Source organism: Schistocerca serialis, chromosome 10, assembly GCF_023864345.2.
Source record: "Schistocerca serialis cubense isolate TAMUIC-IGC-003099 chromosome 10, iqSchSeri2.2, whole genome shotgun sequence".
Classification (NCBI taxonomy): domain Eukaryota; kingdom Metazoa; phylum Arthropoda; class Insecta; order Orthoptera; family Acrididae; genus Schistocerca; species Schistocerca serialis.
This window is the reverse complement of record NC_064647.1, coordinates 148,675,481-148,702,691: the sequence shown is the minus strand read 5'-3', so window position 1 is coordinate 148,702,691 and position 27,211 is coordinate 148,675,481.

The window sequence follows — 27,211 nt, the reverse complement described above, 5'->3', positions numbered from 1 at the left end:
TCAGTCTACATTAACTGCCACTTTTTATTTTTCTATAAATAAAGAGAGGATTTATAGTGAGTATTTAAAAGTACACACTCACTCACTCAGTACTTCTGAGGTTGTCGTAAATTCTGATCATAATAGGCTTTTCCTAAAGTCACCCTTTCACCAACCAAGTGAAATCAGTTGGCATGTGTGAAGTGAAATAAAGCCGAAGATTATTCACAATCTGTTCAAATATGCCAAGAAATTCAACCCACTTCATGTGATTGTTATGTTCATAAGTTCTTATGAATCTGTCAAATTTATGGAATTCCCTTTCTATCAGACTGGTTTCTGGGTAAAATATTTAAATTCGTTTTTTATTCATCTGTTGTTCAATTAAGAATTCCCTCCATTTCTTGCTCGTTAAATTAGAAACATTGTCTGATAGCCATTGACAGGCTTTCCGACTGTTGATATACAGGGTGTCCATAAATTTCCTTTACGACTTCAAAATTTTATTAGAAAGGCAGTTGTTGAAATATTTTAGCAACATTGCTTTTATTGTAATCAGTGTTTATAAAAGTTTTTTGACAGTGTTTAATAGGCCTCTATATGTGCGCATGTAGTTACACGAACGGGTTACGATATTATATGACTATACTGTTAAATGCAGAGGAGAGAGCAGATAGGTGGAAAGAATACATTGAAAGCCTCTATGAGGGTGAAGAAGAAACAGGAGTTGATTTAGAAGAGATAGGGGATCCAGTATTAGAATCGGAATTTAAAAGAGCTTTGGAGGACTTACGATCAAATAAGGCAGAAGGGATAGATAACATCCCATCAGAATTTCTAAAATCATTGGGGGAAGTGGCAACAAAACGACTATTCACGTTCGCGTGTAGAATATATGAGTCTGGCGATATACCATCTGACTTTCGGAAAAGCATCATCCACACAATTCCGAAGACGGCAAGAGCTGACAAGTGTGAGAATTATCGCACAATCAGCTTTAACAGCTCATGCATCGAAGCTGCTTACAAGAATATTATACAGAAGAATGGAAAAGAAAATTGAGAATGCGCTAGGTGACGATCAGTTTGGCTTTAGGAAAAGTAAAGGGACGAGAGAGGCAATTCTGACGTTACGCCTAATAATGGAAGCAAGGCTAAAGAAAAATCAAGACACTTTCATAGGATTTGTCGACCTGGAAAAAGCGTTCGACAATATAAAATGGTGCAAGCTGTTCGAAATTCTGAAAAAGTTGGGGTAAGCTATAGGGAGAGACGGGTCATATACAATATGTACAACAACCAAGAGGGAATAATAAGAATGGACGATCAAGAACGAGGTGCTCGTATTAAGAAGGGTGTAAGACAAGGCTGTAGCCTTTCACCCCTGCTCTTCAATCTGTACATCGAGGAAGCAATGATGGAAATAAAAGAAAGGTTCAGGAGTGGAAATAAAATACAAGGTGAAAGGATATCAATGATACGATTCGCTGATGACATTGCTATCCTGAGTGAAAGTGAAGAAGAATTAAATGATCTGCTGAACGGAATGAACAGTCTAATGAGTACACAGTATGGTTTAAGAGTAAATCGGAGAAAGACGAAGGTAATGAGAAGTAGTAGAAATGAGAACAGCGAGAAACTTAACATCAGGATTGATGGTCACGAAGTCAATGAAGTTAAGGAATTCTGCTACCTAGGCAGTAAAATAACCAATGATGGACGGAGCAAGGAGGACATCAAAAGCAGACTTGCTATGGGAAAAAGGAATTTCTGGCCAAGAGAAGTCTACTAATATCAAATACCGGCCTTAATTTGAGGAAGGAATTTCCAAGGATGTACGTCTGGCGTACAGCATTGTATGGTAAAACCGGAACAGAAGAGAATCGAAGCATTTGAGATGTGGTGCTATAGACGAATGTTGAAAATTAGGTGGACTGATAAGGTAAGGAATGAGGAGGTTCTACGCAGAATCGGAGAGGAAAGGAATATGTGGAAAACACTGATAAGGAGAAGGGACAGGATGATAGGACATCTGCTAAGACATGAGGGAATGACTTCCATGGTACTAGAGGGAGCTGTAGAGGGCAAAAACTGTAGAGGAAGACAGAGATTGGAATACGTCAAGCAAATAATTGAGGACGTAGGTTGTAAGTGCTACTCTGAGATGAAGAGGTTAGCACAGGAAAGGAACTCGTGGCGGGCCGCATCAAACCAGTCACAGTAGATTGATGACCAAAAAAAAAAAAACTTATTTTTAACTGCACGTTTAAATACACGCAAGCTCTTGATAACACACGACAAAGTTCAGATTTTTAGTGGGTACTTTTTCACTGAGCAACTGATTTTTCGTAGGCCCTGTTCGGAGCCGAGCGTTCGCAAAGTTCGTTGCGGGGTCCGTGTTTCTCGTGAGGCCCGGTTTCAATATAGTGACGTCATGCGCTATCCGTACCGTTTTTACAGTAGTCCAAGAGGCCAACAGCGCCTGCTTGGATGCTGTCATGTGAACCATCAACATAAGCTCAGAGCTGATCTCACTCCGGGCGACATGTGCTCTGCGGTGCTTGTGCGAGGTGAAGCTCGGAACCAGAAGAATCATATTGCTCTCTGTAAGGAGAGACGTGGGAGGGGGGAGAGAAGCGGAAAATTGTGGAGGGAGACCGAAGTTGGTCTATAGCGAGGAGGTTCAGGTGGAAGTTAGACTGGAAAAGGCGCAAATATTTACGCGTTAGCTGAGTTTGACGCATACACTGGAGAACCGTGTTATGAGAAGGACATCATTTCCATATACACACGTTTTAAGCAGACCGTAGTTTTCATGAGGACACTCAAATGAATAAAGACACTTATCATGAATGGCAAATGGCACGTTCCACTCGTAGGAGAACTTTTGTAACGAACACACTATTCGATGGTAATACTATTCGATGAGAAACGAAAATGCTCGAAACAGGCAACAGATCAATAAATACCCTAACACTACTAAAGCTGTAATGTTATGTGAGCCTCACTGCCCTTTTCATAACTAATTTGTGCCTGATTTTATTCTGAGAAACTCAGTAATGTATGTAAATGCCGTAAATGTAAATTTGATTCAAAAAACACTTGAAGTGAAGTGAGGCGCAGCTAGACAGCAAGAAACACGTTAGCGTGCAATCCCCGTAACGACAGTAGTTGTGAATCTCCAGTCTCGACTCTAAAGGAGAAAAAAGGAAAAAAAAGGAGATCTGTTAATCTGTATCTTGTGGAAGAGGACGTATTGTTGGGCTGCCGCTCAGAACGTATTGTTACATTTAATGAAAAATGCGAGTTGCCAAACATTTATGGATACAAATTTTCTGGAACTGAAGAATAGAAACATCTTGTATTTCGAAAAGAAGCTGAATTGTCGTCGCTGGCTATCAATCGACAGAATTGTAAGTGTACAAAGTTCACTAAAATACATGAAATGGAAAGCATTCTCTATAGTTTTCATTCAATACGTAACAACATCTCATAATTTCTTAATTGCAGTAATTGGATTACGTTCTTGTGTAACAGTATGGTGCTGAACTCCACTGACCAATTTTGATGCAACAGGACGTGTAGTTTGACAGAAGTTTGTGTGCCAATCAATCTCCTTTTCTCCCGAAAAGCAGATTGCTGCTTGATCTTATTTACTTACAACAGTGGTCCCTTAGGTACGAAAAGCTACGAAAACTTGGGCTCAAAGCCATCCGGAATATTGCCAAGTAACCAACAGAGTCGTATTTTAAATCTTAAAGAATAATAACTCCCCCCAAATTATAATACGTCACCAAATGATGCGTATGCAGATCATTCAAGGAGGCAGCAATCAAAATTCAGGTACCAGTTAAGACTTAAAGAAAATCTCAAACAATCAAAAAAAAATCAATCTCTCTCTCTCTCTCTCTCTCTCTCTCTCTCCAAACACATATATAAATATTCATACTATTAAGATAAGTCATTTCATAAGGCGACTCATTACTGTATATATCAGAAAATAATAATAAAGAATAACACAAGACTTTTGCACTTACTTTCTTTAAACTTTGATAATGTAGACCGACTGTTACTGCTTACCCAACCTAAATGACATAATTTTGCTGCCGTTTGTACTTTCTTCACATTTCGCCTAACCTTCTCCTGTAGCACATTTATTTTTTTTGCACTCATTAAGTTTTTTGCATTCCGTCAACTCTCTAATCAGTTTACTTTTGTTTAATCACGGATCTGCTGTATCAAGCTCATCACAGATTGACAATGAACTGTTACAACACACTTTTAAAGTTTTATTAGCAGCGCCTGTACTAACAGGAGGCTCCGTTGAGGTGAGTGTTTTCTGAAAATATGGTGGATACGAACACAGATGAAACAAGCTCCTTCCCCAAGTCTCCTCGCCTGACCAGTTACATCCATGTCTTCCTCACAAAAGGACTGGGAATTGCTTACAATCATTCATCAAACTACGCCTGTTAATACTAGATTTACTACAACCTTTAAAATATACATAAACTGGAGATACTTCAGGTACATCTACATCTACATGGATACTCTGCAAATCACATTTAAGTGGCTTCACAATTCCCTATTATTCCAATGTCGTATAGCGCGCGTAAAGAACGAACACCTATATCTCTCCGTACGAGCTCTGATTTCCCTTGTCTTATCATGGTGATCGTTACTTCCTATATAGGTCGGTGTCAACAAAATATTTTCGCATTTGGTGGAGAAAGTAGGCGATTGGAATTTCGTGAGAAGATATCGTCGCAATGAAAAACGCCTTTCTTTTAATGATGCCCAGCCCAAATCTATATCATTTCAGTGACACTCTCTCCCCTATTTCGCGATAAAACGTGCTGCCCTTCTTTGAACTTTTTCCATGTATTCCGTCAGGATCCCACACCGCGCAGCAGTATTCTAAAAGACGACGGACAAGCGTAGTGTAGGCAGTCTCCTTAGTAGATCTGTTGCATTTTCTAAGTGTCCTGCCAATAAAACGCAGTCTTTGGTTAGGCTTCCCCATAACATTTTCTATGTGTTCCTTCGAATTTAAGTTGTTCGTAATTACAGTTCCAAGGTATTTAGTTTCTACGGCCTTCAGATTTGTGTGATTTATCGTGTAACCGAAGCTTAACGGATTCCCTTTTAGCACTCATGTGGATGACCTCCCATTTTTCGTTATTTGGGGTCAACTGCCAATTTTCACACCATACAGATATATTTTATGAATCGTTTTGCAATTTGTTTTGATCTTCTCATTACTTTATTAGTCGGTAAACAACTGCATCATCCGCAAACAACCTAAGACGCCTACTGAGATTGACTCCAAAATCTATTATACAGATAAGGAACAGCAAAGGGCCTATAAGCACTACTGTGGGGAATGCGAGGTAAGGCAAGTTGTGAAGTAATTACTTAGGGTTATATACAGTACAAAAGCAGATACAAGCAAAGTGTTTCTACTTACGCGTGCATTGCCACATGTTCTTTCCTTCTATCTTCCGCATGCTGCATGAAAAATTACAGCCAAACACGACGCGCATATTGACAAATATGTCAAAACTCTAAAGGTAACATAGTTACATTAATTTATCCCTATTTCTTATGACCGTTTTATCAATACACAAATAGTTGTTTAAGCATCCTTTGGAATCGTACATGGCGGCGAGAGCAAAGTGTTGGCTCCAGTTATACCGTATACCGTATTGCCAGTCTAGTAATGTACTCGTATGTTTGTGCACAACACACAAGAGTGGTACGCTGTGTCAAAGGCTACAAAGATTCCAGAATTTTATAAATTACTCATATCCACTACCGTTCGAAGTAAAAAAAAAAAGGATATCGTTCAGTATTTCGAGCATCGCTGTTGTGAATTTAACCGCTCCCACCCGTTTGCCAGTATCTAACGTTATTATCCTTAAATAACCTTTACAATTTATCGACAATCTATGAAATATTCAGGACAGAGAGAGAAAGAGAATCAGAAAGCGGTAGAGCGGCTTAATATGCCGGAGAGATCGTGTTGATGTAACGGCCGCTACGTCTGCATCGTTAAATGGAGTACGTTTTACTGCATGAAAGTCTTGTTTCTGACTTTCTTCACCCGCCTGTAATCAAATCAATTTCTCGTTAAAAACTGTCTCGCGGCGTATGAAAGACATTGAAATTACACCGTCACGAAAATATTTGACGGTTTCTCTTTCGATTTACTCTTCTAGAGAGATGTCTTTACAGATTTAGAACGAGCTGCATTTTTTTTAGCATTATCCACATGAACAGCCCTCTGTTCAGTCCATCTACGTCGGTGTTGTTTGTTAGGATCCTGCATGAGTTGATATTTCTGTGATTATCTAACAATTTCTACTACTAGATTGGTTAGTGAACAAATTCCGTATGACTCTGGAACAATATCCTGCCTCAATGTAATGTAATTAAGATATATACTGTCCCTATATAGCTGTAGGAGGACTAACAAGCCACTACTAACCTATTATTAATCCTGTAAAACATTTTTATAGAATAAAACTAAACTTTTTCGAGTAGTGGGCTCATTAATTTGTGTAATTCCTAAATGTGCATAACCTATTTTTGTTGTGTATTTACACTGCTTGATTTTGCTTGCTTACTTTCCATTAAATTTACATTACACTCACGTCGTTACATTTACAATGATGGGTTCATTTATGTAACTAGTTAACAATGCTGGGTACAGGTTTAACGTGGATTCTAAAACAATATCTATTAGCGGACTATTCTAGATACTTCTACTTTTCTTAGAATCATTCATAATGAAATATAAACTGCAATCTTTCATCAATGTTCACGTGAGTAGTTGTACATGTTTTACGCGTTTATGTTATGTACATTTTGTGTGTCTACGTTATGTGAGTGTTATGTCAGATTTACAACAGTTAGAATTTAACATTGACAGTTTTATACAAAATATTTTGTGTACGCTAAAGAACTGATTAAATGTGAAATTGTGATCGGCCAAATAAAACTTCTCTCTCTCTCTCTCTCTCTCTCTCTCTCTCTCTCTCTCTCTGTGTGTGTGTGTGTGTGTGTGTGTGTTTTTTAGTTCTCTGCGGAATAGCAGTATTCTTTGACATAAAGAATACGTTGACAGGTAAAAGTGTGCAAACAGAAATTTGATTATAAGGCAGTACCGCTTAACAGCCTGTGATGGTGGTGGTGGTGGTGGTGGTTAGTGTTTAACGTCCCGTCGACAACGAGGTCATTAGAGACGGAGCGCAAGCTCGGGTTAGTGAAGGATTGGGAAGGAAATCGGCCGTGCCCTTTCAAAGGAACCATCCCGGCATTTGCCTGAAACGATTTAGGGAAATCACGGAAAACCTAAATCAGGATGGCCGGAGACAGGATTGAACCGTCGTCCTCCCGAATGCGAGTCCAGTATGCTAACCACTGCGCCACCTCGCTCGGTTTAGCAGCCTGTGGCACTTGTCAATTACGATGCTAAATTTCTCACACGCGCATCTGTCCTGCTTCTTATGTATGTCATCATCGTCTCCTAAGTATTCAACACAAATTCTTCTTCGTCCATCTCCGTTTTTTTTAAAGCCGCTATATGCACGACCCATCTACATTTGTATTTACATCTACACAAATTCCACAAACCGCTGTGAAGTGCATGGCAGAGGCTGGTTAGCATGGTACCACATTTTAGTGGATCTTGCGATCCATTCTTCATTGTGTGTGGGAGGAGTGACTGCTTAGACACCTTGGTGTGTACTGCAATCAGTCAGAAGTTGTCATTATGCTCACTACAGAATAGTTATGTTGGTGGTTGAAGAATGCCTACATTCTCCACTTAATACTGGTTCTTGAAATTTGTAAATAGGCGTTCGTCGGATAATTGCCTTTTATCTTGAAGAATTTACCAGTTAAGATGTTTTGCCCTTTCTGTGACCTTTCCTGTGAGTCAAAAAAACCTCTGATGACACATGCCCCCTTCTTAGTATGCGTTCAGCCTCCCGTGTTCGTCCTATTTGGTAGGGGTCCAACACACTAGAACAGTATTCTAAGAGGCGACATACAAGAGATTTGTAAGCAGTCTACCTCGTACATTAACTGAACTTTCCCAGCATCCTGCCAATGAACCGAAGCGCGTCACCTGTCTTACCGAGTACTGAGTCTATTTGGCCATTCCATTTCGTTTGCCTACAAAATGTTACACTCGGGCATATGTATGATGAGTTGACTGATTCCAGTGGTGAATGACTGCCGTTTCTTCGTCTTGTGAAATGCACAGTTTTACATTTCTGAACATCAAGTTTCCAATCCTTGCACCGCTTTGAAATTACTGAACTTTGGTGAACTTTTTTTCAGGCAGCTTTTCTTATGGATAACTATACTCTCTGCAAAAAATCTGAAGTTGCTGTTGACCTTGCCTACCACATAATTAATATAGAACATGAACAACTAGGGTCCCAAAAAATTTCTCTGGGGCGTGTGTGAGGTCAGATCTCCTTCTATTGATGTCTCTCCATTCAAGATAACATGCTGCTTTCTTCTTAGCAAGAAATCCTCAGTCCAGTCACAAATTTTGTTTCACTCACCAGATAACAGGACATTTGTTAATAAACGTTGCTGTGGAGCCGACTCAAACACTTTTCTGAAGTCAAGAAATACTGTGTCCACCGAATTGGGTTTTAGGATCTCACTCAAGAAAAGCGCCAGTTTCCTTTCACATAAGCGATATTTTTGTAATCCATTTTGGCTAACATGGAGGTAATTCTGTTCGAGATACCTCACTATGCTTGAGTTCAAAATATGTCCTTTTTTTTTTGGTCATCAGTCTACTGACTGGTTTGATGCGGCCCGCCACGAATTCCTTTCCTGTGATAACCTCTTCATCTCAGAGTAGCACTTGCAACCTACGTCCTCAATTATTTGCTTGACATATTCCAATCTCTGTCTTCCTCTACAGTTTTTGCCCTCTACAGCTCCCTCTAGTACCATGGAAGTCATTCCCTCATGTCTTAGCAGATGTCCTATCATCCTGTTCCTTCTCCTTATCAGTGTTTTCCACATATTCCTTTCCTCTCCGATTCTGCGTAGAGCCTCCTCATTCATTACCTTATCAGGCCACCTAATTTTCAAAATTTGTCTATAGCACCACATCTCAAATGCTTCGATTCTCTTCTGTTCCGGTTTTCCCACAGTCCATGTTTCACTACCATACAATGCTGTACTCCAGACGTACATCCTCAGAAATTTCTTCCTCAAATTAAGGTCGGTATTTGATATTAGTAGACTTCTCTTGGCCAGAAATGCCTTTTTTTGCCATAGCGAGCCTGCTTTTGATGTCCTCCTTGCTCCGTCAGTCATTGGTTATTTTACTGCCTAGGTAGCAGAATTCCTTAACTTCATTGACTTCGTGACCATCAATCCTGATGTTAAGTTTCTCGCTGTTCTCATTTCTACTACTTCTCATTACCTTCGTCTTTCTCCGATTTACTCTCAAACCATACTGTGTACTCATTAGATTGTTCATTCCGTTCAGCAGATCATTTAATTCTTCTTCACTTTCACTCAGGATAGCAATGTCATCAGCGAATCGTATCATTGATATCCTTTCACCTTGTATTTTAATTCCACTCCTGAACCTTTCTTTTATTTCCATCATTGCTTCCTCGATGTACAGATTGAAGAGCAGGGGCGAAAGGCTACAGCCTTGTCTTACACCCTTCTTCATACGAGCACTTCGTTCTTGATCGTCCACTCTTATTATTCCCTCTTGGTTGTTGTACATATTGTATACGACCCGTCTCTCCCTATAGCTTACCGCTACTTTTTTCAGAATCTCGAACAGCTTGCACCATTTTATATTGTCGAACGCTTTTTCCAGGTCGACAAATCCTATGAAAGTGTCTTGATTTTTCTTTAGCCTTGCTTCCATTATTAGCCGTAACCTCAGAATTGCCTCTCTCGTCCCTTTACTTTTCCTAAAGCCAAACTGATCGTCACCTAGCGCATTCTCAATTTTCTTTTCCATTCTTCTGTATATTATTCTTGTAAGCAGCTTCGATGCATGAGCTGTTAAGCTGATTGTGCGATAATTCTCGCACTTGTCAGATCTTGCCGTCTTCGGAATTGTGTGGATGATGCTTTTCCGAAAGTCAGATGGTATATCGCCAGACTAATATATTCTACACGCGAACGTGAATAGTCGTTTTGTTGCCACTTCCCCCAATGATTTTAGAAATTCTGATGGGATGTTATCTATCCCTTCTGCCTTATTTGACCGTAAGTCCTCCAAAGCTCTTTTAAATTCCGTTTCTAATACTGATCCCCTATCTCTTCTAAATCCTGTTTCTTCTTCCATCACATCAGACAAATCTTCACCCTCATAGAGGCTTTCAATGTATTCTTTCCACCTATTTGCTCTCTCCTCTGCATTTAACAGTGGAATTCCCGTTGCACTCTTAATGTTACCACCGTTGCTTTTTTTAATGTCACCAAAGGTTGTTTTGACTTTCCTGTATGCTGAGTCTGTCCTTCCGACAATCATATCTTTTTCGATGTCTTCACATTTTTCCTGCAACCATTTCGTCTTAGCTTCCCTGGACTTCCTATTTATTTCATTCCTCAGCGACTTGTATTTCTGTATTCCTGATTTTCCCGGAACAAGTTTGTACTTCCTCCTTTCATCAATCAACTGAAGTATTTTTCTGTTACCCATGGTTTCTTCGCAGCTACCTTCTTTGTACCTATGTTTTCCTTCCCAACTTCTGTGATGGCCCTTTTTAGAGCTGTCCATTCCTCTTCAACTGTACTGCCTACTGCGCTATTCCTTATTGCTGTATCTATAGCGTTAGAGAATTTCAAACGCATCTCGTCATTCCTTAATACTTCTGTATCCCACTTTTTTGCGTATTGATTCTTCCTGAGTAATGTCTTGAACTTCAGCCTACTCCTCATCACTACTATATTGTGATATGAGTCTATATCTGCTCCTGGGTACGCCTTACAATCCAGTATCTGATTTCGGAATCTCTGTCTGACCATGATGTAATCTAATTGAAATCTTCCCGTACCTCCCGGCCTTTTCCAAGTATACCTCCTCCTCTTGTGATTCTTGAGCAGGGTATTCGCTATTAGTAGCTGAAACTTGTTACAGAACTCAATTAGCCTTTCTCCTCTTTCATTCCTTGTCCCAAGCCCATATTCTCCTGTAACCTTTTCTTCTACTCCTTCCCCTACAACTGCATTCCAGTCGCCCATGACTATTAGATTTTCGTCCCCCTTTACATACTGCATTATCCTTTCAATATCCTCATACACTTTCTCTATCTGTTCACCTTCAGCTTGCGACGTCGGCATGTATACCTGAACTATCGTTGTCGGTGTTGGTCTGCTGTCGATTCTGATTAGAACAACCCGGTCACTGAACTGTTCACAGTACACACCCTCTGCCCTACCTTCCTATTCATAACGAATCCTACACCTGTTTTACCATTTTCTGTTGCTGTTGATATTACCCGATACTCATCTGACCAGAAATTCTTGTCTTCCTTCCACTTCACTTCACTGACCCCTACTATATGTAGATTGAGCCTTTGCATTTCCCTTTTCAGATTTTCTAGTTTCCCTACCACGTTTTTGCCCGCATCTCATGGTCGTGCGGTAGCGTTCTCGCTTCCCACGCCCGGGTTCCCGGGTTCGATTCCCGGCGGGGTCAGGGATTTTCTCTGCCTCGTGATGGCTGGGTGTTGTGTGCTGTCCTTAGGTTAGTTAGGTTTAAGTAGTTCTAAGTTCTAGGGGACTTATGACCACAGGAGTTGAGTCCTATAGTGCTCAGAGCCATTTGAACCATTTGAACCCTACCACGTTCAAGCTTCTGACATTCCACGCCCCGACTCGTAGAACGTTATCCTTTCGTAGATTATTCAATATTTTTCTCATGGTAACCTCCTCCTTGGCAGTCCCCTCCCGGAGATCCGAATGGGAGACTATTCTGGAATCTTTTGACAATGGAGAGATCATCATGACACTTCTTCAATTACAAGCCACATGTCCTGTGGATACACGTTACGTGTCTTTAATGCAGTGGTTTCCTTTGCCTTCTGCATCCTCATGTCGTTGACCATTGCTGATTCTTCCGCCTTTAGGGGCAATTTCCCACCCCTAGGACAAGAGAGTGCCCTGAACCTATATCCGCTCCTCCGCCCTCTTTGACAAGGCCATTGGCAGAATGAGGCTGACTTCTTATGCCGGAAGTCTTCGGCCGCCAATGCTGATTATTTATCAAAATTTGGGCAGTGGCGGGGATCGAACCCGGGACTGAAGACGTTTTGATTATGAATCAAAGATGCTACCCCTAGACCACGGGTCCTACGGTTCTACAACAGGTGCACGCCAGTGAGGTTGGACAGTAGTTTTGTGGACCACTTCTGATACCCTTCCTGTACACAGGCGTAATATATGCATTCTTCCAACAAATAGCTATATATTTTTGGTCAAGGCGACTTCGTTATGTTACAGTTAAAATGGGAGAAACCTCAGCTGTATACTCAGTACAGAATCTGACAGGGGTCCTATCAAGCCCAGGATCCTAGACTAATTGAGCGATCTAAGATGTATCCCAATGTCACTAACAGCATGCTTTCGATGCAGCTTCAGTGTGCTAGAGGGACCTGCGAATGCTGCATCCCAACTTATTTAATGCTTCCCTCATATCGCTTCACCAAAATATTCACTGCAATAACTTTCAGAATTAGTCACAGTTCTCCGAATAGTTCCTACTAAAACTCAAAAACCGATACGGCGAGTCTATGGAGCTTCATACTTACGAATGAAGCATAGTTGACAACCACTGACAAATCAATCTTCGCAGTGGATACATAGTGTTATTCAGGTAAATTGTTCACCTCGGATATTTCCTGTATCGTTTTAGGTACTGTAATTCTTTATTCATCCAAATGAATTGCGAAAAAGTCCTCACGAGATAATACATACTCTCTTCTCATAAGTATAGTAATTACAGAGATGACCTCACCAAATACGCTACTTTAGATAGAACTTTAGTTATTTCTACTGCTAATATCATAGTTCTAAAAGAGAGAGTTCGCTTACTTCTTCAAAATCTGATTAGCAGTTTCGGAGTAATTCCAATATTTAGAACATAGAATTTATGTGTTTTGAAGATTAAACTAACTGCTGTCATGCGGAAGTTCGTGTTGTTGTACGAAAGTGTCGCGTCAGGCTGATGGGGTACTGTGGTTTGATGAACTGAAAGTTATTTGCTCTGACTCGATCGTTCGTTCGTTCGTTCATGAGCATTAAAATGTTTGCATGCTTTTTACTCAAAACTGAATGTACTGTCCTCTATTATGAAACGGTTAAACTGAAATTGCTATTGCGATTAGCGTATCTCAGTGCACACATTTACATAAAGACGGAACTATCTGGCATTCACTGCGCAGGAAATTAAATCAAAACTGTTACTCAAAAAACCACCACGGAAATCAAACTGTGCACTGTCCGGTAAAACTGAAATACTAAAATTACGTAGCAGCGCTATGAAACACACACTGTTCACTAACCCATTAGAAATCTCAATTACAAAGAAAATGCTTAGAATTTCCGCAATAGAAACGTGAGATGAGAAACAAAAGAACCAGAAAAATTTGAAAAGAATCTCACCTGAAAAATTACAGCGTGATCAGCAACAAAAGCATAGCATGAAGAAATAGCACCAGATAGAATATGCCAAAGTAAAACTAAACTACTGGCAGAAATATAGGGATGATTTTCTCATACTAAAAAAAGAAAATTTCTTACTTTAAATGAAAATACTAATCCATTCATTATAAAGACCAATCTGTATTGTAAACTGTTATTTCACAAGACCATAAAACTCATAGAAAACCAAAAACTTTACTTTCTTTACAAAATACTTACAACGCAATGGTTTCACGATTACGCACATTAAAATGAATTAATCTGAAGTGACCTACACTGCGATGGGGAGGTGGAACGCTCTGTTGCAAGAAGCGCTAACATTATCAGTAGGCGTCCGAAAAGATTACTGCCTTAAAAATATATCCATAGAGCAAATCCGTTCCCTCTGTTCCATAAATTCTGCGTCTGTAAGTCCTTCCATCAGATTAATAATTTCTAACAATTTTGTTAAGCAAAATCCCCCTCCAGTATGCACGACGCTAAAGTTCTGTCAGCTTACTCCACGTCCAACTCTCGACTACCCCATGCTCTACAACAGAGCCAAAGGTACACAGGTTCAGAGATACTACCGTCACTACCGTTAAGTCGACGATTCCACAGATGCCACACTCGACTACTTTGCTGTCGTAACATGAAATTTCCGCTCATTCTGAAAGTATCCGAAAATAAATGTCCAGTTGGGTTTTATTTCTTCTCCATGAATTTTAATTACTACTCCCAATTTTTCTTTTTGTTTCCTTTACTGCTTGCTCAATATACAGATTGAACAATTCGGGGATTGGGTACAACCCTGTCTCTCGTCTCAACCACTGCTTCCCTTTCATGCACCTCGACTTTTATAACTGCCATCTCGTTTCTGTACGAATTGCAAATAACCTTACGCTCCCTATATTTGAACCCTGCCTCCTTCAGAATTTTAAAGAGAGTATTCCAGTCAACATAGTTCGCAGTTTCTTTGCTTAGTGGTGGCTTTCCGTACGGCTGTGTCCCATTCTGGAAAGTCATCTGCATATTGAGCAAGCAGTAAAGGAAACAAAAGAGAAATTGGGAGTAGGTATTAAAATCCATGGAGAAGAAATAAAAACATTGAAGTTCGCCGATGACATTGTAATTCTGTCAGAGACAGCAAAGGACTTGGAAAAGCAGCTGAACGGAATGGACAGTGTCTTGAAAGGAGGATATAAGATGAACATCAACAAAAGCAAAACGAATATAATGGAATGTAGTCAACTTAAATCAGGTGATGCTGAGGATATTAGATTAGGAAATGAGACACTTACAGTAGTAAATGAGTAGCAAAATAACTGAAATCGTTCAATTTTTTACTTGCACCTCTCGTTTAAGATTCTGGCAGAAACAACGGTAGAACTGTTACCGTAGATAATGGGTGAATCATCCTTGGATAACATGTCCTTCGCTTTCTAGTGGATGTAACGGCAATCTAAAAATATGGAATGTTCCTCTTGCCCTTCACCCATGTTGTGTGTTGTGGTCTTCATTCCAGAGACTGGTTTGATGCAACCCTCCATGCTACTCTATCCTGTGCAAGCTTCTTCATCTCCGAATACCTACTGCAACATGGGGTGCCTACAGATGAACCATACCTGTACTACATGTCCATATTTCAGCTGCTAAGAGAGTCTCCTTACGAAAGCGGAATAGTGGGAAAAGTTCACTTTAAATGTGATACTAATCACACTTGACTACATGTGACTGGACAGATACATCCACTAGAAAGCAAAGGACATGTTATCCAAGGATGATTCACTCACTGTCTACGGTAACAGTTCTGCTGCTGTTTCTGCCAGAATCTTAAACGAGGGGCACAAGTCAAAAATTGAATCGGTTTGTAAAACACGCTGCTGAGGTATAAATATTGTTAAATAAAAACTCGGCGTCACGACTTTAATGCCAAAACACACAGCAGCAATGCTGTTAGGTCATGAATAGCAACGAAAACAAATCACGAAAGTATGTGATCGTTAACACTTCGTTAAAATTCCGTTTATGTCATCAAGTTTTCGAAATACCCACCATCTATTGCATTACAGGTCTGCAGTCGCTGGTACAAGAAATTTTGGGCAGACTGAACAGATTCATTCGATATCGCTGCAGTTGCTGAACGATGAATTATTTCAAGCATTCTTTGGTCGTCAGAACTTGTGCATATAATTCACCTTTAAGTTTACCCCTGTGAAAAACATCCAGTACCGTTAAATCATGTAAACAATAGGACAACTCCAGAATGAAATTTTCACTCTGCAGCGGAGTGTGCGCTTATTTTGAAACTTCCTGGCAGATTAAAACTGTGTGTCGAACCGAGACTCGAACTCGGACTTTGCCTTTCGGGGGCAAATGCTCTACCAACTGAGCTACCCAAGCACGACTCACGGCCAGTCCTCACAATTCCACTTCGGCCTGTACCTCACCTTCTACCTTCCAGACTTCACAGAAGTTCTCCTGTGATCCTTGCACAACTAGCACTACTGGAAGAAAGGATACTGCGAAGACATGGCTTAGCCACAACCTGGGGGATGTTTCCAGAATGAAATTTTCACTCTGCTACGGAGTGTGCGCTGGCTTTGAAACTTCCTGGCAGATTAGAACTGTGTGTCGTAACCGAGATTTGCTAGTCCTGCAAGGTCCGTAGGAGAACTTCTGTGAAGTTTGGAAGGTAGAAGGCGAGGTACTGGCGGAAGTAGAATTGTGAGGACAGGTTGTGAGTCGTCCTTGGGTAGCTCAGTTGGTAGAGCACTTGCCCCGCGAAAGGCGAAGGTCCCGAGTTCGAGTCTCGGTCCGGCACACAGTTTTAATGTGCCAGGAAGTTTCAATAACTGATGATGCCTTCAGGTCCTGTACAGCGACCAGGGAACAGCTGGGTGATAGCTTTCCTAGTCATGACCAAAGAGTGATCTGCGCACCCACTGTGCTTGTAACACGAACTGGTACTTCCTCTAAGAGTCCCTGTAGCGCTTTCGTAAGAAAGTGTGCTTATTTTTACCCTCAAAGATTTGTACAGTGAGGTGAGTGCCAGTCATCCAGTCTCCAATAATCTCGCACCAAACATCCACACCGCACCGTCTGTTATATCCGACCTGCCTCAGCTAGTGCGGATTCTCACTGGCGCAGTATTAGCCTTCCACAGTTTATAAATGTGGCTTCATCGGTGTCGTTTGTAACTTCGTAAACAATGATAAGGAGAGGTGAGCTAGAGAGTGTCGTGGCAACTGTCGTTGTAGGAAAGCTGGACAGTAACAAAAATTGATTAGCGAACAAATTAACACAGTAAATAAAAGATTGTATTTCTCCAAGTGTACCTAGAATCAGTACAAATAATGCAGCAAGAACTAGAGTACAGCTGATAGAATAGCAACAAGGATGAGGTTCTCTGAGAAGCACGAACGATGGTGTCGGAGCCGCGACTAGCCGATGTCTGAGTAGCGTCACCCATCGGAGAGGCTCCAAGCTGCCGCCGGCGTCCTATACCGGGGCGAGAGAGGCGCTGGTGGCGCAGAGCTGATGGGGCGTGGCTCAGCGGGTGCGCACCATTGGGTCCGCCAGTTCCTGCTCTATCGGTATTGGCGTCTGACGAAAACTTCCCGTCGCCAACTTTGACGCCAGTAGGGTGCTATCGATATGTGACACTACAATCGGTAAACAGAATTCTTTCAAGAAAGGACCTATTGTCCTGATGTCGCATTAGAACCAAGCGTATAATTCCATAGATCTTATGCAACACCGCTGGTTAATTTGTTTGTAGATGGGTACATGAAAATGGATTGAAACTTTCTGTGCACAAAATGTGAACAACACTGGGCTGACTGATTACAGAGACACTCGCAGTTCGTCATGTTAGCAGCAGCTGCCACAATATCCGTTTCGTCTGCTCTGCTCTTTACAGGCTTGCTCCTTATCACCTGCATAGTGTTCCAGTGACCTTCCAATAGTAATAAACCGCACGTACGATGATTCAAATGGCTCTAACCACTATGGGACTTAACATTTGAGGTCATCAGTCCCATAGACATAGATCTACTTACACCTTCCTAACCTAAGGACATCACACACATCCATGCCGGAGGAAGGATTCGAACCTGCGACCGTAGCAGCAGTACGGTTCCAGAATGAAGCGCCTAGAACCGCTCGGCCACAGCAGCCGGCACATTCGATGAATTGTTATTCTCATTTCGATAGCTATGTGCACACAACTCAACTATTCTCTTCATGTTCCTTCTACATTATCTGTAAAATAGTAGGATATTTAGTTTCTCTTGGTTTATGAAGGACATTTCTTTCTTAAAACTAAGCAGCACTTGACGCACGTGGACGGCTCAGATACAACGAGATCACATTTCCTCCTTCCCCCTTTTTTGCCGTTATCGATGTGGTGCAACGCTCTCTTTCCTGCTTGTGCAATGTGGCGTATTTCCTTATTATGAAATCGCGGTCTTCCTCATAGAACAGCAGTCAGTTTCACGTTGAAAACAAATTCTAAGCTCTAAATATTGTAATTAGTCCGAAACTGCTCATTGGGTTTTGAAGAGTTAAACGCCGTTGAATTCATTTGTTTTAAAATTACGTTGCCAGCAGCAGAAATTACTGTAGTTCCATTTGAAAAAGTGAAATTGAGAAACAGGGTGGAACGGGCACATGTGCAGATATTTTTATATGTGGTACCTTAATATGTATACACATCCGTGTGTTGGTTGTTTTTTTCTCTGCATCGAACAGTCTTCCCACAAACAAGTCATAAACTTTACAATCTGATGTTTTCTGCACGGCTATAACTCAACTACTAAGTGTATTACACCTGTAAGTGTAGACTAATCGTTTCACATCCGCACGTCCAAACCTCAATACGTGATCTGTTGCTCAGGTGAAAACAAACATTAATGGCTTTCTCTTGCCGCGTGTGCTGGGAGGTACTAAACATACAACTTGTAATGGCAATAATTATTTGTCTGCAAATGAAGAAAATAGTGATGTTATGTCCTTCAGTAAACCGCCTTGATTCAGCACTGGAAATATCTGAAGTTATACCCGTTACAGCCTGTATATACGAAACGCTTGCAAACAATTCACAAGTCCGTTCTGATCACACAGATTTCGTACACTTTATTACCGGTTTCGACATACTTCCATGCTCAGATCTGTTACAAAGATAAATATTGTGTAAGAGACAGGTTCAATAAATTAACACTAAATCTAACAAATCTAAGTGATACAGAAAATATAAAATTATAAAATGCTTATAGCCACGTATAGCAGCCATACATATGATTAAAATATTCTGATGTTAATCATCGTCAAGTTAAACATGTGAGTACGTGTTACGTGCTGGTATTACTCATATTGCGTCTGGTATTTATACGAGGGACTAATGCCAGCAGAGGGGACTTTAGCTAGAGCGCATATTAAACCAGTGTCGCCAATGTGATGATTAAACTGCGGCATGCACAGCCACTAGTTAAATTTTTTTTAAAAAATTACTTCCCATAGCAAAACGAGCGCCTAACAATGAAACATAACAGATGTGAAATTGGATTCAAACTTAAAAGACCATAAAAAGAACAAATACTAATATAATCCAGCCACCAGGCAAAACATACAGCTTGTATAAGCTAGTGAAAAATGTGTGACAATAAAATAAAATATCTAAAAAATCTTCCAGCCTGACAGATCAGTTACCATAAATGTAATTTTAATACGATTAATAGAATAATAACTATACATCAGAAGTCAAAAAATCGATAATCGATATTATATCCAGCGTGTCGTAGTATCCTTGTTTTCCTGCGCACGCCAGTCCGCTGGGTGCTCTACGCTAGTGAACTCATTCTGTTTATTGGGCAGTAATTTCGGTTGTCGTTTTCTGTACACATAAATCGCCATTTCTTCTGGTAAGTTGAGTAACTGTCCCTTTCACGCCCTATGCAGTGTCTTAGAGAGAGACATTTAGTAGGAAGCATAGACAATAATATGAAAGTGTTGCTTATGGCGCCAAAGGGGCATTTTAATTTCTACTGTCTATACTTTTCCAAATACATTCATAACACTTTGTCAGCATAACAAAACAAATTTTTTTTTACATGTGAAATTTTACCATTTTTCACTTACTATTGGCTGCATTTGTTGCTATAGGTACACTTTCCTTAATAAGTAAGAGAGGTGCTTCTATGAATTTTGCACAGCATACAAACCATACTTACAGGTGTATGAAACTCTAGAATTTATTTAATTTATGAAAAACTAACGAGGTGTTACTTTTTAAGCTTCATGTTTAGAAAAACTCATATTTTATATTTAAATATATCAATTTTTACAGATTTGGAAAATTCTATAGTTTTGCATTAAGGAGATAGTGTTTAATAAGCATACCAAGTTTGAAAGTAAGAGGATATTTATTTTGGATGTCACATGTACCGAAGTACAGAAATTTTTGTTTTGCGGAAAATGGCCGTTAAAGTTTCTGTTTGTATTTGACATTCTTTTAGAACTATCCAGTATCATAAGCAGGTTCTTTTTCATTTTCTAAATAAGTTTTCTTTCTTTTTACATTCCTATGATGCACTATTCTTAATTTTATCACCTCCAGAAATGATTTATCTGCTTTCACTGCCCGCTCTCTGTCTATCGCATACAAAGATTTGATGCAGTCCGGGCTTAATTCCTATTTTCTCTGAAACAAATTTCCTGCTTTGCACACCATCATTAAAACATGTAACTGCATCATAAACACCAATAGCAAGTGCATTCCTTCCCACGAAAATGGTTTTTGGCACTCTTTCCCATACACATTGGTTAAAACTTTCATTTGGGTTCTGGATACCGCCATGAAGACATTTCTTCAATAAGTTTTCATTTGCAAGGTCCCCGAATATGGGTTAATGGTTTCCGTTACAGCAGTTGGTAGAGATATTTCCTTTTTAAAGCACTCGGCGGTGGTTTGTTTACCAGCTCTGAGCGCTTGCAGTCTTGAGCCACTGGTGTAACATTTGTTGCAGCACCCTTTGCTGTGTATCTGTTGCCCTGGTGACGTTGGTTTACGGTTGAAGCAACGAATTCTAGGCATTTTGTGCGATAATACGCTACAAATGAACACAAAACAACACAACCAAATGAAAATCGTTTCGAATATCACGGCACCACCCTGCAAGCCTTTCAAAACAGAGAACAAACAAAATCAACGATCAAAACAACGCACGTCGATAGCAGCAGAGAAAGTATCGATATCAATAGCCTTTGTTTCGCGTATGACAGTCTCTGTCGCAGATATAAACAATCGAATTCTACAGAGCTAAATACACTTATGTATGACAGAAGAATGCTGTGAAAAGGGGTGTAGCGCTGCATCTTGGTACACTTCAGACCAAATAACGTGCCTCATAATCTCTCAAACACATATGTTTTATACATCAAACTATTCTGGGACATTTTCGCTAGAAAATAGGCATATTTTTGAAAAATCGAATTTTTTTAAAAATTTCGGCAACCTATCCCCCTTAATGTCTAAACTTTTTTATTTTTACTTTTTTTTAATTTTTTACATACAATCCTCTGCCTGTTCAGGCAGTGGGCAGTGTGACGCTACTTTTCTCGCAACGTGACAACGAGCAACAAGTCACCTGTTTTACAGTTTTAGAACACCCTAAAGAAATGTGCACTTTTCTCTTGCTGTTTCCACATTAAACGTCCCCTCCGACACGGTGAAAGAACTTACAAGTGCTGTCGCGGCTGCTTTCCACCGCGAGGCCGGCTAGGGGAAACCGCGACCTGGCCGCCGCTGTGGCTCGCCCCGTGATGTCAGCGTCGCTCATCCAGCCCACCGCTAACGGCCTTCTAGAGTCGCCGGCGGTGACCAGCTCGCCGTAATGAGATTCCAGAGAGAATCCGACGCAGTGCCGGCAGGTTTCTCCTGCGCCTACCGGCAGAGAAACCCGTTCTCAGCTCTCCTCCTGTCTCCATAGTCGCTATGATGCTTTTCTTCGTTCTCTCCCATTTAGCAATTCGCACACAGGGAAAGACAAATAACCGCGAATAAGGAAATTAAAAAGCCATTCCAGAACAGGACGCAGCTGCACGGAAAGCCACTACTAAGCAAAAAAACTGCGAACTATCAGTGACTACGCGCAGACTTAGAAAAAGCTTTTTGACAGTGTTGACTGAAATACTATCTTTAAAATTCTGAAGGAGGCAGGGGTCAAATAGAGGGGGCGAAAGGCTATTTACAATTTGCACAGAAACCAGATGGCAGTTATAGGAGTCGAGGGGCATGAAAGGGAAGCAGTGGGTGAGAAGGGAGTGAGACAGGGTTGTACCCAGTCCCCAATACTATTAAAAAATGTTCAAATGTGTGTGAAATCTTATGGGACTTAACTGCTAAGGTCATCAGTCCTTATGCTTACACACTACTTAACCTAAACATCCTAAGGACAAACACACACACCCATGCCCGAGGGAGGACTCGAACCTCCGCCGGGACCAGCCACACAGTCCATGACTGCAGCGCCCTAGACCGCTCAGCTAATCCCGCGCGGCCTCGATATTATTCAATCTGTATATTGAGCAAGCAGTAAAGGAAACAAAAGAAAAATTGGGAGTAGGAATTAAAATCAACGGAGAAGAAGTAAGAACTTTGAGGTCTGCCGACGACGCTTTAATTCTGTTAGAGACAGCAAAGGACCTGGAAGAGTAGCTCAGCGGAATGGACAGTGTCTTGAAAGGAGGATATAAGATGAACATCAACAAAAGGAAAACGAGGATAATGGAATGCAGTCGAATTAAATCACTGAGCGAGGTGGCGCAGTCGTTTGCACACTGGCATCGCATTCGGGAGGACGACGGTTCAGTCCCGCGTCCGGGCATTCTGATTTAGGTTTTCCGTGAATTCCCTAAATCGCTACAGGCAAATGCCGGGATGGTTCCTTTGAAAGGGCACGGCCGACTTCCTTCCCCGTCCTTCCCTAATCCGATGAGACTGATGACCTCGCTGTTTGGTCTCCTACCCTAAAACAACCTCCCCTCCCCCCCCCCCCCCAAGAGCCGAATTAAATCAGGTGATGCTGAGGATATTAGATTACGAAATGACTTACAGTAGTAAATGAGTTTTGCTACTGGGGGAGCAAAATAACTGATGATGGTCGAAGTAGAGAGGATATAAAATGTAGTCTGGCAATGGCAAGGAAAGCGTTTCTTAAGAAGAGATATCTGTTAACATCGCGTATAGATTTTACTGTCAGGAAGTACTTTCTGAAAGAATTTGTATCGAGTGTAGCCATACATGGATGTGAAACATGGACGACAAACAGTTTAGACAAGAAGAGAATAGAAGCTTTCGAAATGTGGTGCTTCCGAAGAGTGCTGAAGATTAGATGGGTAGATCATGTAACTAATGAGTAGGTACTGAATAGAATCGGGGAGAAGAAGAATTTGTGGCACAACTTGACTAGAAGAGGGATCGGTTGGTAGGACACGTTCTGAGGCCTGAAAGGATCACGAATTTAGTACTGGAGGGAAGCGTGGAGGATAAAAATCGTAGAGGGAGACCAAGAGATGAATACACTAAGCAGAGTCTGAAGGATGCAGGTTGCAGTGGGTATTCGGAGATGAAGAGGCTTGCACAGGATAGAGTAGCATGGAGGGCTGCATCAAACCAGTCTCTGGACTGAAGACCAAAACACACAACATGGGTAAGGGCAACAGGCAGACTCCATATTTCTAGATTTCAGAAAAGCGTTTCACACGGTGCTCCATTGCAGGCTGTTATAGAAGGTACCAGATATGCGAGTGTCTCGAAGATTTCTTAAGTTATAGAACCCAGTCTGTTGTTCCCGACGGCAAGTATTCATCAGAGACAAAGGGTATCGTCAGGAGTGCCTCAGGGAAGTGTGACAGGACGGCTGATATTCTTTGTATGCATAGATTATTTGGTGGACAGGATGGGCAACAATCTGCGGTTGTTTGCTGATGACACTGCTGTGTACGGTAAGGTGACGGAGCTGAGTGACTGTAGGGGGATATAAGATGATTTTGACAAGATTTCTGGTTCGTGTGATGAATGGCAGATAGCCCTAAATGTGGAAAAATGTAAGTTAATGGGGATGAGCAGGGAAAACAAACCCGTAATGTTCGCAAAATGGTTCAAATGGCTCTGAGCACTATGGGACTCAACTGCTGAGGTCATTAGTCCCCTAGAACTTAGAACTAGTTAAACCTAACTAACCTAAGGACATCACAAACATCCATGCCCGAGGCAGGATTCGAACCTGCGACCGTAACGGTCTTGCGGTTCCAGACTGCAGCGCCTTTAACCGCACGGCCACTTCGGCCGGCGTAATGTTCGCATACAGTATTAGTAGCGTCCTGCTTGGCACAGTCACGTCGTTTATATATCTGTGCGTAACGTTGCAGAGCGATGTGAAATGGAGCGAGAATGTGAGAACTGTGGTAGCGAAGGTAAACTGTCCGTTTTATTGGGAGGACGCTAGGAAAGTATGGTTCATCTGTAAAGAAAACCGTGTATAGGGCACTAGTGCGACCTGTTCTTGAGTAATGGTACGGCTCGAGTGTTTGGAAGCCGTTCCATGTCGGATTAAAGGAAGATATCGATACAATTCAGGAGCGGGCTGCTAGATTTGTTGCATTCGAACATCACGTAAGTGGTACGCAAATGCTTTGGAAATTCAAATGGGAATCCTTGGGGGGGAAGGCTGCCATTCATCACACGAACCAGAAATGCTACAGAGAGCATTTGAAGCTGACTGCCAAACCATTGTACTGCCACGAACATACAAGGCACGTAAGGACCACGAAGATGAGATACAACAAATTAGAACTCATACGGAGGCATATAGACAGTCGTTTTTCCATTTCTCTATTTGCGAGTGCAACAGGAAACGACGACTGCAGAGTATCTATATAAATGTGAAGGAAAGTTGGAAGGAATATATAGGGGAACATACAGGAAGAACAGCAAATATTTTGAGAAGCAACAGTATACGAGGATTGTTTGATAAGTCTGGGAAAAAAGCTAGAAAATATGTTCGTTTCCTAAACAGCCCACCTTACTCTTGGCATAGTCTCCTTTCAGGGATATACACTCGGTCGATTTGTTATTGGTGATGTGTGGGATAGTGCATTATCCTGGTGAAAGAGCACATTTTTGGTGCTAGCCTTGGTCTTCTTTCAGCCAACGCAAGTTTCAAACGGTCAAGCAATGAAGCGTAATAGGGACCAGTTACGGCCCAGCGTTTTTCCAAGTATTCTTGACGATTACTCCTTGCAAATCCCAAAAAAGTGCCCATCACTTTACCAGTTGACAAAATGGTCTTTGCTTTCTTTGGTGCACTTTCACCACCCTCTGTCCATTGTTTTGACTGCTTTTTGAATCTGGTGTGGAATGATGGGTCCGTGTTTCATCAAAGGTCACAAATTGGCTCAAAAAGTCTTGCGGACGTTGCGTTGAAATGTTCCGCTTTGGTCGACAGTGAGCAGATGCGGCAGTCACCTCGCACACAGCTTCTTCATAGCCAGTTCTCCACGCAGAATGTTATTTACTCGCTCAACTGAGATGCCTACTTTCAACTGTCGGACACACATGTCACGCGTGGTTATCGGCCCTTTGTGTCTTGCTGAGGCGAGTTCATTTCGAGGCACAGTTCGGACTCTGCCTGCTGTTAATTTATTCCGATGTGGTTATACAATCAATTTAATCACTCGTTCTATCAATGAATCTTTGTAACTACGCTCTAAGATAAAAAAGATATCGCAGCACTAAGATGCTTTCCAAATGGGACGAAAGTCGGTAGATGGGACGTACATGTACAGACAAACAAATGGTTACATTTTCAGAAGAAGTGGATAACTTATTCCAGAGAAAGAGCTTCACACATTGAGCAAGTTAGTAACGTCTTGGTCCCCCTCAGGCTCAATGCAAGCAGTTATTCGGCTTAGTATTGATTGATAGAGTTGTTTGATGTTATTCTGAGGGACTTTTTTTTTCCTTTTTGAGTCATCTCACTGGTCTGATGCGGTCGACCACGAATTCCTCTCCTGTGCCAATGTCTTCATCTCAGAGTGGCGCTTGCCACCTACGTCCCCAGTTGCTTGCTGGATGTATTCCAATCTCTGTCTTCCATTGCACTCTTTGCCCTCTACAGCTCCCTCTAGTACCATGGAAGTCTTTCCCTGATGTCTTCATAGACGTCCTATCACCTTCGCCTCCATGTCAGTGTTTTCCACATATTCCTTTCCTTCCCGATTCTGCGCAGGTCATTCCTTACCTTATCTGGCCGAGTGGTTCTACGCGCTTCAGTCTGGAACCACGCGACCACTACGGTCGCAGGTTCGAATCCTGCCTCGGGCATGGATGTGTGTGATGTCCTTAGGTTCGTTAGGTTTAAGTAGTTCTAAGTTCTAGGGGACTGATAGTCCCATAGTGCTCAGAGCCATTTGAACCATTTGGACCTTACCTTATCAGTCCACCAAATTTTTAACATTCATCTGTAGCACCATTACTTCGATTGTCTTCTGTTCCGGTTTCCCTCCAGTCCATGTTCAGTACCATACAATGTTTTGCTCCAAACGTACATTCTCAGAAATTTCTTCCTCAAACTAGCTCCTATGTTTGATACTAGCGGTGCTACTCTGCTTTTGACGTCCTCCTTGCACCGTCCGTCAAGGTAGTATATTCCCGTAACTTCATCTATTTCGTGACCAATAATCCTGATGTTAAGTTTCTCACTGTTCTCATTTCTGCTACTTCACATTACTTTCGTCTTTCTTCGATTTATTTTCGATCCATATTCTGTACTCATTAGACTGTTCATTCCATTCAGCGTATAATGTAATTCTTGTTCACTTTCAATCAGAATAGCAATGTCATCAGCGAATCGTATCATTCATACTCTTTCACCTTCAGTTTTAATTCCACGCCTGAACCTTTCTTTTATTTCCATCGTTGCTTCTTCCATATACGGATTGAACAATAGGGACGAAAGACTACATCCCTGTCTTACACCCTTTTTCGTTCTTGATCATTCACTCTTATTACCTCTTCGTTCTTGTACATATTGTATATTATCCGTCTCTCTCTATAGCTTACCCCTTTTTCTCTCAGAATTTCGAACATCTTGCACCACTTTACACTGTCGAACGCTTTTTCTAGTCGACAAACCCTATGAACGTGTCTTGACTTTTATTTAATCTTGCTTCCATTATCAACCGCAACGTCAGAACTTCCTCTCTTGTGCCTTTACCGTTCCTAAAGCCTAAATGGTCGTTATCTAACACATCCTGAATTTCCTTTTCCATTCTTCTGCATATTATTCTTGTCAGGAAGTTAGATGCAAGAGCTGTCTTCGGAATTGTGTGGATGATATTTTTCGGAAAGTCGGATGGTATGTCGCCAGAGTCATACATTCTGCACACCAAGGTGAATAGTCGTTTTGGTGGCAAATCACCTAATGATTTTAGAAATTCGGACGGAATTTTATCGATCCTTTCTGCTTTATTTGATATTAAGTCCTCCG